The sequence below is a fragment of the Toxorhynchites rutilus genome, chromosome 2 (genome assembly GCF_029784135.1).
Source record: "Toxorhynchites rutilus septentrionalis strain SRP chromosome 2, ASM2978413v1, whole genome shotgun sequence".
In the NCBI taxonomy this organism is placed as follows: Eukaryota; Metazoa; Arthropoda; class Insecta; order Diptera; family Culicidae; genus Toxorhynchites; species Toxorhynchites rutilus.
In genome coordinates this window covers 39,173,113-39,187,718 of record NC_073745.1, presented here as the reverse complement: position 1 = coordinate 39,187,718, position 14,606 = coordinate 39,173,113, and the positions used below count along the sequence as shown (strand labels likewise).

Below are 14,606 nucleotides of genomic sequence, written 5' to 3'. Positions count from 1 at the left end.
CCACGCCAAATCAGCCCCTACCCTCTCTTTTTTAAGCTTAGTACATATGAAGTCACCAATTATAATTTTTGTAATATTACCAATCATTTTGTACGACTGATTTTTTGGAACAGTGCATTGAAAGTCATTGTTTTTTTCCAAAAACATAGTAAAGGGTGTGTCACATCAAATTGCATCACGGAAAAAACGCTGTAGAAATTCGCCCAGTAGACCGATCCTTTTGAAAATTTTAAACAGTAAAATAAAAACTATTAAACAACTTTTGGCATTTTCTTTTTATTCATACTTCGAGCCCAAGCCCGTATGCTCGCACCTTCCTCTTTACCCCGTCCATAAGGTTCTGTACAACGTCAGGTTGTAGTTTTTTTGAACAGAAATCCATTTTCTCTTGAAGTCCGCCTCCGATTTGACAACTTTTGGGTTCTTCCGGAGGGCCTGCTTCATAATCGCCCAATATTTCTCTATTGGGCGAAGCTCCGGCGCGTTGGGCGGGTTCATTTCCTTTGGCACGAAGGTGACCCCGTTGGCTTCGTACCACTCCAACACGTCCTTTGAATAGTGGCACGAAGCGAGATCCGGCCAGAAGATGGTCGGGCCCTCGTGCTGCTTCAATAGTGGTAGTAAGCGCTTCTGTAGGCACTCCTTAAGGTAAACCTGCCCGTTTACCGTGCCGGTCATCACGAAGGGGGCGCTCCGCTTTCCACAAGAGTAAATCGCTTGCCACACCATGTACTTTTTGGCAAACTTGGATAGTTTCTGCTTGCGAATCTCCTCCGGAACGCTGAATTTGTCCTCTGCGGAGAAGAACAACAGGCCCGGCAGCTGACGAAAGTCCGCTTTGACGTAGGTTGCGTCGTCCATTACCAGGCAATGCGGCTTCGTCAGCATTTCGGTGTACAGCTTCCGGGCTCGCGTCTTCCCCACCATGTTTTGCCTTTCGTTGCGGTTAGGAGCCTTCTGAACCTTGTATGTACGCAGGCCCTCCCGCTGCTTGGTCCGCTGGACGAATGAACTTGACAAATTCAGCTTATTGGCGACATCCCCGACCGAACTTCTCGGATCACGTCTAAACTGCTTAACTACGCGCTTGTGATCTTTTTCACTGACGGAGCATCCATTTTTGCCGTTCTTCACCTTCCGGTCGATGGTTAGGTTCTCGAAGTATCGTTTTAGTACTCTTCTGACCGTGGATTGGACGATTCCCAGCATCTTACCGATGTCCCGATGTGACAACTCCGGATTCTCGAAATGAGTGCGCAGGATTAATTCACGACGCTCTTTTTCGTTCGACGACATTTTTCCAAATTTACGAAAAATTGACAGTGAAGCATGGCCAACGTGATCTATACAGTCTTATCTGATTATAAGCGAAAGCTGAAGATATAATTCCTAAAAATTAAATTTCTACAGCGTTTTTTCCGTGATGCAATTTGATGTGACACATCCTTTAACTCGAGGTCCAGATGTCTGTCTAGATCAGGGGTTCTCAAACTGTTTTGGGCAATAGACCCCTTTTTCAGAATGAAGTGATACCATAGACCCCTATAATCTAATTTCTTTAAAAATCTCGAATTTTTTTCTTATTCATACATAATATTTACCAATCTGAAAACTATGCGGTTGATGAAATGAGAAAACTTGGCATTATTTTCTCATTAAAATTGAACAAAATAAATGTATACATGATCTTCAGTAATTATCAAGTGTAAAAGTAAGTAATTAATTTGTGGAACTAACTTTAAAATCGCAAAGTAAAGATAAAAATATGTTCCCGAAAGACGCATTCAAAAACTATGGGTGGGTTATACCTAAAATACAATCGCAAGGTTGACGTAGGACTACCGTTGTCTCATTTGAGTGTATTGATTAAATTATTCATTAAACCAGTGATTGAATGAAACAATTTCCGAATTCAAATGCTAACAAATCCCAATTTAGGTCAATTCATGCATTGTGATAGATTACTTTCTCCGTTGCAAGTCGTATGGCCTTGTTCATTTCATTCATTTCTCGTGGACTTCCAAAATATGTGAACACCAGAATGGCTAAGCGATCAATATATTTTACATTGCCCTCTGAATTTGTTGCATCTCCCAAGTGTACGTACTTCTCGAACCGCAAGCTTTCTTGATTGATTTAGCTTCAGGCACTCAGGTTTAATTTTGACATGTAAGTTGAACGCATGTTGTTCAATCGACGTTAAAGACGTTATCGCAGCAAATTGGTATCAACATTTTGCCAAACCGTATACGTAGAAACTCAGCGAGCTGAAGACGTCAGAGGAGATCTTCGAATAATCGAGCCAAAGCATTGTGTTCATACCGCTTTTGAAGTCTGCACATATTCCCGAGGGTAAAGATGCATGCGGGTACAAAAGTACCCGCATCTTGCATCTATTCCGCAATGCCGATTTCCCCTGGCTCATTGGTTTTGAATTCTGTGTTGAGGAAACTTATTCCGATCTTCAGAAAAGTATGTGAATACAGAAATACCCGCACCTTGCATCAAATTAATGTAGTGAATGAACCTGGTGACTTTCTACCAATCTATCTAAATCCAGTTTAATATTGGTGAGTTCAATCATTAAATCACCGCGTTCGAACGGTTTCTTTGTTCATTTTTAATATATCGAACATACCCTAACAACAGAGCTCCATTGACAGGTTATGCAGACTCGCTCAACTGGAGAGAGGATCTGTTGGTCTGTAATAACACTTCGTCATTTCGTCTCTGAACGATGCCATTGCTCAATGTCATTTTTAGTAGAAAGTACGTACCAAATAATTTGTAGCTTATTTTACTACGCATTTATGTAAGTGTAAGTACAAGTTGTTTCAAGTATGGTCACGAGTCTACTCATTGATAAACTTGCATATAGTCACTATTGTATAGAAAATTTGCATTAGACATCAATCAGCGTAAAACCCGAAAACAAAGAAAACCGAATATTCATAATTTTCGGTGACAAGAGGTCGGTGTTAAGTCAGAGGGGACCAAGTCGCAAAATTGAAAATTTCGAGTTATTGATTGAATTAGGTTAAGCATTTTGTAAGATACATCTATCAGATCTGAAAAATCAAGCGTACAGCACTTATTTTGAAGATCAATAAAAATCCTTTATATCACCTAGCTTCAAGAATCTCGAAATCATGGAAATGTCACTTGGACCAGTCTGACTTAACACCGACCAAGTATCCTGAAGTATTAGAAAAAAAGCTACGCGTAACTGAATATCTCTTAAATTATTTTTCAATCACTTCATTTTAATTCACATTTTTCAGCTGTGTGATCACGTTGTAATTTCTTGAATTAAATTAGTCGATGAGTTGTTTGGACCAGGGTTGCCATAATAAAATCTGTACAGGGAAACTTCGATATAACGTACCCTCGATATAACGTCACTCGATATAATGTACATTTTACCTCGATATAACGTACAAAGTGTAAAGGAACATTTTTTTCAATATTTTTTTTCTGATAGAACAATGAATTACCTGTATTGTGATGCTAAAACAAGTTTTGTACCTTCAATAAATCCCGAAATACAGCTGGTTTTGTGATTGCGGATTCTAAATGAATCAAGCTTTAATCAACAGTACGAAGGAAAACATCATGAGAAAGGCTGGCTTCGTCTTCTGATTGAAGTTATTCATTATTTTTACTAAAACAGCAACACAATAATGTATTATAGACTACGTTTGTGAGTACTTTATTATGCTTCGATATAACGTACAATTCGATACAACGTACAATTTTGAAAGTGAAATGTACGTTATATCGAAGTTTACTTGTATTTTTGGTCTCAAAAAATTTTTGCAACTGTGTTTTGACGTAGGATTACGTCTTTCGGGAACATATTGGGGTACAAATTGAAAATCGAAAATCGAGTACATCGTGAAAATTGTCCAATTTCAAACGCTTATTGCTCAGTCATTTAATGATGGATTGGTGAAATTTTTACGTCAATCGATTTCGGTACTCCATAACAATTTTTTATATTGAAGAAAATAATATATGTCATGTAACAAACTATCGAACAATTGAAAAATCTCAACCCTTATCCTAACGGAAATACCCACTTCTGATTGGTCGAAATTGACTACACATGCGGCGGGTCCCTAACAGAGACATCAAAACCAAGCTGCCTGGGGGAATTGGCATTGCAAATACATGAAAGTAGGGGGGGGGGGCTTTTGTTCCTACCGAGATGTGTTCCCTAACAGAGAAATCAAAACCAAGCTGCCTGGGTCAAATCGACATTGTAAATACATGAAAGTAGGAGTTTTTGTTCCTTCCTAAATGTATTCCCTAACAGAGACATCAAAACCAAGGTGCCCAGAAGAAATCGGCTTTGCAAATATATGCAAGTTGGGGGCATTTTTATATTGCAAGTAAGGTGAGTGATACGATTAATTCTAGCAAAAAAAAAATTAAATTTGGAACTTTAATGTTGGTTGCTTCATTAAATTTCATTTCAATGGACGATCGTGTATTGTGAAAAATTTAGCACAAGTGTAAGTGTAAAATTGTATATGGTAGCAGTTGTGTTAAAAATGACTTGATATATATAACGATTTATTTCATATTTCATAAATAAAAACCAAGGTGTGTTCTCGCTCGAGAACGGGTCGTTAGGTTTAAGCTGTCTGTTTTGTTGTGTTTATTTTCACCCAAGGAAAGTTTATACGGCGAGAAAAATTTGAAAAGTGAAAAAATATTAGAAAAAGTGATTTCCCATATGCTCTACATACTATATGTAGAGCATATGGGAAAGTGCTGTTAGTCCAATTAAAATTCGCATTGGGTTGAATAAACACTCAGAAAGTGAAAGTTATAAAAGAAAATTACCTTTCCCATTTCAAATATGTTTTCTCTATATTGAAGTAACATGTTTTTACTGATGAGAAAAATTTTTAATTGTGTTCAGTATTGGTAACTATTTTATATTCCATTAGCGAGTTTTTTTTTCATATTTCATTCATATATAATATAGCATAGGCATCTCGTCTAGGATCACAGAGGTTTTCATCATATCTCGTTCCACTTCGGTATCTTTTATCTGATACGCACCATCCAACGACTGTTTACCATCTTTCTGTCATCACTACTCGGTAAACACTGGTGGAGTGAACTAACAATATCCAACAATCAAACAAAATTGCCCATTTCAGGGCCATCAAATCATTATCAAAGTGTTTAACGATGTAATTCTTCAAACATATATAAAATCAACATATAGCCTAACGGAATCCTACGTCAACTATGCGGTCGTGTCTCGAACACAACCCTCCTGTGACTTTTTTTTTCTCAGAAAATTTGTATCGAAATCTGTATTAACCCTTTGCGGTCGTTTGTCTGCTTTCAGCCACCACAGCAAAGAAGTATACTAATATTATCATTTATGCAACAATGTATCAGTTCACACTTTTTCTGAACGGATTATAATGTCTTGTGATTTTTTTTCACGAACCAAACCGGTACTATTATGTATAATAGAGAACAGTGATCAGTATAAACATAAGTTGTCATCCATGCTTGAGGAAAGGATTGATGGAAAACTACATGTATTACAGCACTGTGTAGATGTTAAGAGTATTGTTCTGTATGTTCAAACAGAAAATTAAAAAACGAAAGACGCTAAACTATTTCCGTTCAATCTTGAAGCATAATCTCAGCTTTAGTATCATTGATTGTCATAGTTATTATGAACTTGACGATGTTGATGGTATCCACGTAAATAATCGTATTCTCTGTGGTTTAGTAGGATTAAGAGTGTTATTTATTTATTGTAAAGTTAGCCGATACGCAGACTTTTGCATCTTTTCGCCTTAGATTGAGCATTAGAAAGCAGTACTGCACGCTACATATGAATGATAAAATGACTCTCATTCAGACTATATGAATACATATGCTATATGAATAAAATTGATGAGTTGTGAAAAAAATTATTGAGATCAAGCCATAACTGATATTGGATCGTTATTTTGAAAAATCTGTAAATCTCTATGAAAACCAAAAAAAATCTGTAATCTGTATCTGAAGATTCTTGGTTTCTAAAAGTCTGAAAAATCTGTATAAATACAGATTATTCTGTAGATATGGCATCCCTGGTTTGGACTTGAATTTGATCATGACTTCATTCGTTCTACTAAAATATTAGTCATTATTATAACAAGTTGCTTCACGTAATACAACTTATACACTATCAAGAAAGTTTCAAATAAGAACTTGTGTTCATTAATAGGGGTCGATTTTTAGACCTTGTCGACCCCCAAAACCAATTTTCGTTTGTGTCGACCCCCTGGAAACCGAAATCGACCCAAAGGGGTCGTGGATATCGTGGATATCGACCACTTTGAGAAACCCTGGTCTAGATACTCAAAACTCATGTCTCAAGACATTTGGGTTTGGGCTATTGATCTGGAGAAACAAGCTAAATAGTTTTCACGGAGGTATTCATGCAAAAACAACAGTACATAATTCTGAAGTACTTCGTTGCACTTCTGACTGTTCATCCGTGTTGATGGAAATCTATCTGAATCAGGACTTTTTGAGTATATTCTCAACAAACCATCAAATTATTTCTAGTGTTCGTTAATTGAATAACTCAATTAATCCACATAGAAATGAATTCGTGTATTTCTAATATCACAGTACATGCTTATCCCACATTATCGAAACTGGTCAAGAATTTTTTACATTTGGCGATTGGATTTCCGCTTGTAGACGCGAGGCGTTCTTTAGGAAAAGTATTTATTCAACTCAACCGCATGTCTAGTTTACCCTCACTGTCCGTCTTATCCGCACTTCCCGCTTCTCCTGTTTGTTTCACTTCACGTTGATTCGTTTCACACCGAAACGGAGCTATCCGATAATCTGAATACACCTTGGATTATTACAGGATATACCTATTTCTATCGAACAAAAAGTTTTGATGTTATGATTTTTCGAAGAATATGCCACTAATCATTAAATCCAAAATTAGTCAGAAAAGGATTGACGAGAGCAAAGGACAGGTTGGATTGTTTTTTGGTCGGTTCATTGAGCTACTAAAAAAAAATATTGTTTTGCTTTTATTGTCTCATTAAAAAAGGGGTGGGTGTTCTCTATGATACGACCGCAAAGTTGACGTAGGACTACCGTTGGCTTCGTAATCATTTGATTGTATTGATTACATTATTGATTGAATGAAACAATTTTCGAAATCAATTGAATTCAACATATTAACTTTGTAAGTAGAATTTCCATGTTAGGCAATCTATGCATTGTGATAGATTGCGTTATTCGTCAAAGGTAAAATTAATGAATAAATCTGACCGTCCTTATCCTTTCACGTAAGGCATGATGCTTAGGGATTGACATTCATTTATCATTTTGTTTTACCTTTCCCTCTAAAGTAATAGTATCTCTCAAGTGTACGTACTTCTCGAGCCACGACTTTGCTTGACTTAATGAATTTCAGGCGCTCGGTTTCGATTTCGACAAGTACGCGATGAATTAATCGACGTTAATGCAGCGAATGGTTATGAACATTTTACCTAATCATCAGACGGAATGCGTAGATGTTCAGTGAGTTGAAGATGTGAAGGGATATCTTCCAATGATGTCTTATAACTGAACCAAAGTCTTTTATAGACCGTATTAAGAAACCAAAACTATACGAAATTTAAAATGAGGCATGTAATCGTTATTACAAAATATGTTAGAATATGACATTGATCCAGCAATGTTAATAGACTTAAGCCTATAACTTTTTTGTATGAATTTAAGTTTAAGCATGCACTGAATGATTATGCAAAAATTCCTTGTTGAGTATTGAAAGAGATAAAATTACGGATTTTTGAACAGAATCCATTCATAAAAAATAGTTCGCAATAATCATAGTCCTATGTAAAGCTCCCGCCTATAGGCATCATTTTAAATTTCAGTTTGTCCCAACAAAATGGAACTGGAGTTCTAATTTATTGTCAGAATTTCACATGAAAAGATCAAGTAGGAAAAAGAAAGCCTGTAATTATCTTCCTTACGATAGTAACGAAGTTTTATTCGAAATTATTCTGCATGACAGAATTTCAATATTATGCTATAAGTGCACATAGATCTTCCTTCGAATTGTAAGAAGTATTCCAAAAACAGAATCCGGAGACTTCGTGAAACCAGATGAAAAATGTTTCTCAAAATAGACTTGCTGCACATCCCATCGTCAATGAATTTGTACATTGCATTTTGTTTTCCTCCTCTTTATGAGGGATTTTATTTAAATTACTTTTCAACTCTTTATCAATGAATGCCATTGAAGACTTTTGTGTGAACGACTCCTTGTCACCTCTATGGAAAAATGGAATTCAGAGAAATGAATGTAAATATTGAGTTTTTAAATCGCTTTGTTACATATTCTAAGAAAACCCTGGCATTATTTTTAAACCAGGGTATTTTTCCAATAGAGAAACATATTATAAATTATCAATTAATTTCACACTGTGAAAACTTTGTTAGAATTTGTTCAATAGTATTGATTTCGTGCACTTTCAAATAAAAATCGTCGGTTCATAACTTCATAATTTCATAGCAATCATAACGTTCGATAATTTGAGAATACTATCCAAATAAACGAGTAAGATTCATTTGTGAAAGATGTATGGACAGAACGCAAGTGAAGAATTTCATGCCAACTCGACTGACCATTGGCAGCAATATCTCAGATAGCAGTGAAACGTTGTGGGTGTAAAGACATTAGTCATTTAAGAAACTTTGACTACTTGAAATATTCGAAAAAGAATTGGACTCCTTTTTTAAAAAAAAACTTTCAAAATTTTTTACAAAATTTTATAACTCAAAAACTATAATACCTACGAAAGTGTGGTCGAGGGTCGAAGCGGAGGAAATTGTTTAAACATTCATAAAAAATACAAACAACCAAAAAAAATAACGTTGAAAAAATATTTTTCAAATTGCAATTCATTTTTCTCATAAGCGTATTTTTTATTATATGAATAGACTTTACAATTTCCAGCAAGTCACTCATACATTGGAATATGGCACTTTTACAGGGAAAAAGTTTGTCTAAAATTCACTATTTCATGTTTTCCTTGAAAAAAAAATTCAACTAATCCAAATTTTGTTTAAAGTCAAGATAGCGAAACAGTGTATTTGACAAAGTTTTTGATCTTGTTCAACTATGAGCTTTTGTCGAAGGCATCAATCTTCTATCTTTTATAGTTTCTGGAATATTTTGTATGGAGACTCCTGAAAAAATAATGTTTTACCACAACACTTGTGGGCGCAAATTCTCGCGTTTGACATGTTCTTTACATGTTTCTAAATATAAACAAGTATGCAGAACATGGAAATCGCGATAATTTATGTATGAAAATGCTACGAGTTGAGCATTATAAGTAATTTTTCAAAGATCACACGAAAAAGTTGTTGGTAGAAAAAGTCTTTTGTTATAAAGTGCCCACCTTCTGATGTATGGGGGACTTGTTGGAAATTGTAAGGGTTATTCTGCCGTTCTACGCATAGTTGTCCCATGTTACTTTTTGATAATTTTCACTTTTCTTCATTAATCGATGTTTTATGGCTAATCTACGGGAAAAACAAAAACCAAATCAAAGTTATTGTTTGTTCCCAGCTTTTAAAAAAACAACACCAAGATCAATTGGTCGGTGTTAAGTCAGAGAGGACCAAGTAACAAAATTAAAAATTTCAAGTTATTGATTGCATTAGGTTAAACATATTGTAGGCTACACTCTACATTTATCAGATTTGGAAAATCACGAGTATTTCGGGAATAACATATCGAAATTGTTTTGAACGCTCAATGAAAACCCTTTGTCACACCAAACTTCAAGCTCGTTTTTCCCGAGATCGTAAAAATATCACATGGTCCGGTCTGACTTAACACCGACCAATTGTCCCATGTTGAAATTCTAGGCATAACTGTCCCGCCATATATTTTTTGTAGATCCATAATAAATGAATAGGTTCAAGCACGAGAATTTAATGCCTCGCTTTCAGCAGGGCTAATGCACTCATTTCTGGTTTGGAAGAGCGAACTAATTCTCAAAAAAAAATAAAAAAAGTTTAACAGAAAACGTGTACACCATGTTGATGAATGCCTACTAACAATGCAACAATCTGCAAAGGTGTTGCAGATCACTCCCTTCTCCGTATTTCCGTATTTCAAAAAACAAAATCAAGTTCAAATGACCCATGTTGATATTCTAGGCATAACTGTCCCACCAGGAATCCTACACATTCATTAGACAATAGTTTACTGCTTTGTAACATGGGACAACTATGCGTAGAACGGCAGTATTCATATCTATTGTTTAAAAAATTTAAAAAAACATGTTTTCGATAAAAATTAATTTTAGTTTTCAAAATGTTTTTTTCAAAAAAATTGTTTGATATTTTTTTATGGAAACATAAAGTATATCCTACATTTTTTTAAGTTGCTTATTTTTTTGAATGAAAATTTAATCAATTTCTTCCATTTCATCCTTTGACCAGAATTTTGTAGACATCATAGTTTTTGAGTAATAAATTTTTGTTAAAAATTTAAAAAAAAAATCGGCCTTTTTCGAAAAGTATTCTATATCTTTTCGAATATTCCAAGCAGGTAAAGTTGCAAGAATGACCAATATCTTTACACCCACAACGTTTCAATGCTATCTGAGATGATGTTGCCAATTCCTAAAACAAGTTGGTATGAAATTCGTCAAGTGCCTTTTTTGGTGCCATTAATTTAAAAAAAAGACGTTCTAGTCGTTCATAATCGTTCATTTACACAAACAAGAACGAAATTCTTTCTGAAAAACTGAAAGTTTACTTACTTAACAAGATCTTAAAAACAATTATTTTGAAATACTCTTGACTGTCCAAGATAGGCTCATATATATTAAATATTCATGTAAAATAATTTGACTTATTTTTATTGCTACATGCAAAAAGCGCAGTCAATGTGAAGCATTCAAAATCGAAAGGGTTTTTTTTATTTAATCTAAGATATATGGGTAGTAATCGGTTTTACTGTAAAGTTCTAGGAAGCGTATAGAAGTATTATTTTTGGGCTTATTGAATTAGTTATTGATTTGTTTCCACTCATAATTTCTTTTTCCATGGAAGCTTTGAATAAAACAAAGAAAGACATGTTTTTCTTCCCTGACATTTTTGTCCACATACATACATCGAAACAAAAATACTCGTATGTAACCAAAAATTCCAAAACTAGAAACTTGGAGTTATAAGAAATAAATGTATTTTTGCTCTCCATGTGCTTATTGATCAAGAAGTGACCGTTATTTTTCAAACATTGTAGCATGGTACCGATTTGAGTATTTGGAAGCCATGGAACCATGGCGATGTAGCATGGTACCGATTTGAGTATTTGGAAGCCCCTCGTTTGATAACTTTGAAGCCCAGAGTCAACACAAACTCGGTTGTGTTAACCTGAGCTCCTCTCTTCTTTCTCTGTATGGGACGTTTGGCAGCGCGAGTGTCTCCTCTGCTTTTGGATTCGAGCGTTTAACCATAATGGGTGCTGAATATGACTTGGCGGCTGTATTTAGCCAAGACACCCACTGACCAATACACATCTAGAAGACTCATGCTTTCCTTTTTTTTGGTATTTTTCTTTTGGATATTTCCTCCAAATAGCAGAGTCTTTCGGTGGGGTTTTCTTATTCTTGAACTTCCAAAACCCGGCGAGCACCTCGACTTGAACTGTGCTCGGGAGGTTAAAGGGTATCGCCCGCGAATGCTTGAATGCCGGACCAATAAAAACACAGAGGAACTTCGGTATAATTACTGAATAGTTAACATCGTTAACTATTACGTAGTTCCGGTCCTTTTAGTATCTCGCTGATCTGAGGATTTACTAATATGCTCGATCATTCTTACTTCAAACGTGGAATAGGCAGGAGCGGTCAAGTTAGTTTTTCGAACCGCGAGTTAAAGTCAAAAAGGTAAAAGTCGGCAAAGTTACATCGTACAGTCAGTGTAGATAAGTTTTTTTTCTGTTTTTTTTTGTTCCATGTTCGAAACCAGTTAGTCGTCGTTAGTGTTTTTCGGTGTGAGAAACTTCGTTTTCCCAACGACTAAATAAAATTCGAGGTAAGCTCTATTGCACGTGGCGTAATTTAAATTGTGGTTTTGATGTTAAAAATGTGGCATTTGTGTGGTATTCGTTCCCCGTGTATAGAGGAAGAGCCGCTTCTGACCCCGCGCTTGAGGTCTGGATACGACCACCAAATCCGACAATTCCGGTGGTCACGCGTAGTACGCTGGCGCATTATACTCGCGCACGAAGGAATCACCCCACGGATCACGTAGGACACCGTGTGCAGACATCGCAGCAGTAACGCCATTCATCGCTAGGAACGGCGATAAAGCAGAACGGCTCCACGTAATTCCTAGGTTGTGTGAGTACGAAAACTATTTTTATCCAATAACACATGCGCATGTAGGATAAATTATTAGAAAGCCACATCCCTAACAATGAAAAACCACAGAACAATACCACACAGCGAAGCACGATGCCGATGGTAGGCAAATGCCCATCGGTATAGAACGCAACACATTCAATATGAGCGGATAGATCAGTTAGTAAACGCGTTGTGCTTGAGTATATGAACGCTATGGGTCGAGGGTTCGAAACCGATACTGTAAATAAAATGTTTATGTTTGAAGTGTAGGTTTATTATATGGTTCATTAAATGTTTCTGGTAGAGTGTGTAATTGAATGAGTTTTGTGATTTAGAATATTAGTAGTAGTAATGTGAATGAGATGATAATTATAAAGATTTAATAAATGTTGTGGAGATAGTATAGTAGTGTAGAACACTCTACCTTTTCTGGCTGGCGGTGTAGCCTAAAAACCCGACAAATCGAGTGAATTTTTCAGTTGGTCACGAGTCCAGGGTTGGGACTCCTCTTCTTGTGAAGTTTTTCAACCCCCGCTCCTGTTCTACGAAACTAGGTTTCAAGGTGGGGGGGACGGACATTGTTCAGTAGGTCCAGTGAGGAGACCCTTTCAGCGTAAATCGGTACTCATTGGATCGGCCGAAGTGTCCCTTTGTTGTTGGAATTGCAGAACGCGGACAAACGGTGTCGCGGGTCCGCAGTAGCGCAGGTGAAAGTCGCGGAACAAACCAGGGTTTTGAAGGAAAGGACAAACCCGCCCTTAGGTGTTGGGTGTCTCATTGCCGGGCAAAGCAAGAACACGGCGGTTGGTCTCCCTCGCGGGAGTGGCGCTTAAGCCAACCGCTTACCTGCGGAAAACCCTCCGGTCGCGACAAACTCGCGCGCGCTTTCCCGGCGTCGCGGGTTACAACATCACTGGAAAATCTCGATGTTGCATTTTGATTTTCAATTCTTTTTATCGAGCGCTGATAAATAAACCAGAAATGTGTCTGAGAATAAATGGAGGAATATAATCACCAAGACTTCTACCAAACCATGAATTTTAAATTTACTCCAATAAAGAAAACCACTACACTACTTCTACAATTTCGCACTTCAATAAATTTGCCATCCCAATGTGGCAATGTGACTTCGATTGTTTTCTAATCACGAATGAAAAAGCAAAAATACGGCTGCTGACAGTTTAGACCAATTATGGTATATAAAATATATTGGTATATGAAACTGAAAATAAAAATAGTACGAAAATACTGTAAAAGTTTTTTTTTCAAATTTACTATTGGATGTTTTACCTTCACCACCGAGTTCAATTTTATATAAACAAAACAGACTGAAAACGGGGTCAAATTAACAAAATTCGAATAATTGTACAAATTCTTACCAAAGTGTTGTGATTTTGCTAATTACCTTTTCTGAGTAATTTTATATACGGTACAAAAAATTTGGCACATTTTTTGTACATACCAAACAACTAAGGGTTCGGACTCTGCTTTCAGCTGACACATTGACAGTTGTCATACTACTTTCTTCGTTGCGAGGGATGGCCAGATATTTCTATTCTGCGTTGGACTTATGCTAATCGCTCATAACATCTTTGTAAATCTTATACTATAACAAATGAAGAGATGGCGCGGAGTAACAATGATACCCCCATGCGTCGATGCTTTGCTGAACTTGTGTTTATAGCGGAAACAAAAGACAAAAATGATGGCAGTGACAAATAAACAAAAAAGGTTCTGTCGACGAGCGTAAATTTGGCACCAACTATACCTTTCAAAAGTTATTGACAAAACTTGAGCGGCCCCTTCGGTTACTTTTTGAAAGTTAATCTGAAAAATGAAATTACAAAGTCAGAAACAGCTCTGATGATCATTTATCAGACTCTCATCGTATACGACTCATATATTTGTTTCGTTTGCATTTCCAAAGCATTGCATAATGCATAAAACTTTATCACTAGAGATTCTAGAGATTCAGAAAAGGAAAATCAAATAGTGTATACTGTTTGATTCAGGGTTCGAAAAACGTAGTTTTAATGTGCCAAAATGAATCTTCTGACTACGGCGAGAAAATTAATGCCTACATAAACAAACAATAGAATCAAAATAGGGTTTGCCTTAAGATTAGATTCTTATTATCATCCATTATTCATTATCAATCTATCTGCTTTCCATAGCTTTAAC

At 36.2% G+C, this 14,606-nt stretch overlaps 1 protein-coding gene across 3 annotated transcripts in view; it reads right to left on the bottom strand.

The window, feature by feature from the left end:
* The window catches only part of LOC129770018 (uncharacterized), a 198,772-nt gene that overhangs the window by 181,892 nt on the left and 2,274 nt on the right, over nucleotides 1-14,606 (bottom strand). The gene's annotated exons all lie outside the window — the stretch shown is intronic.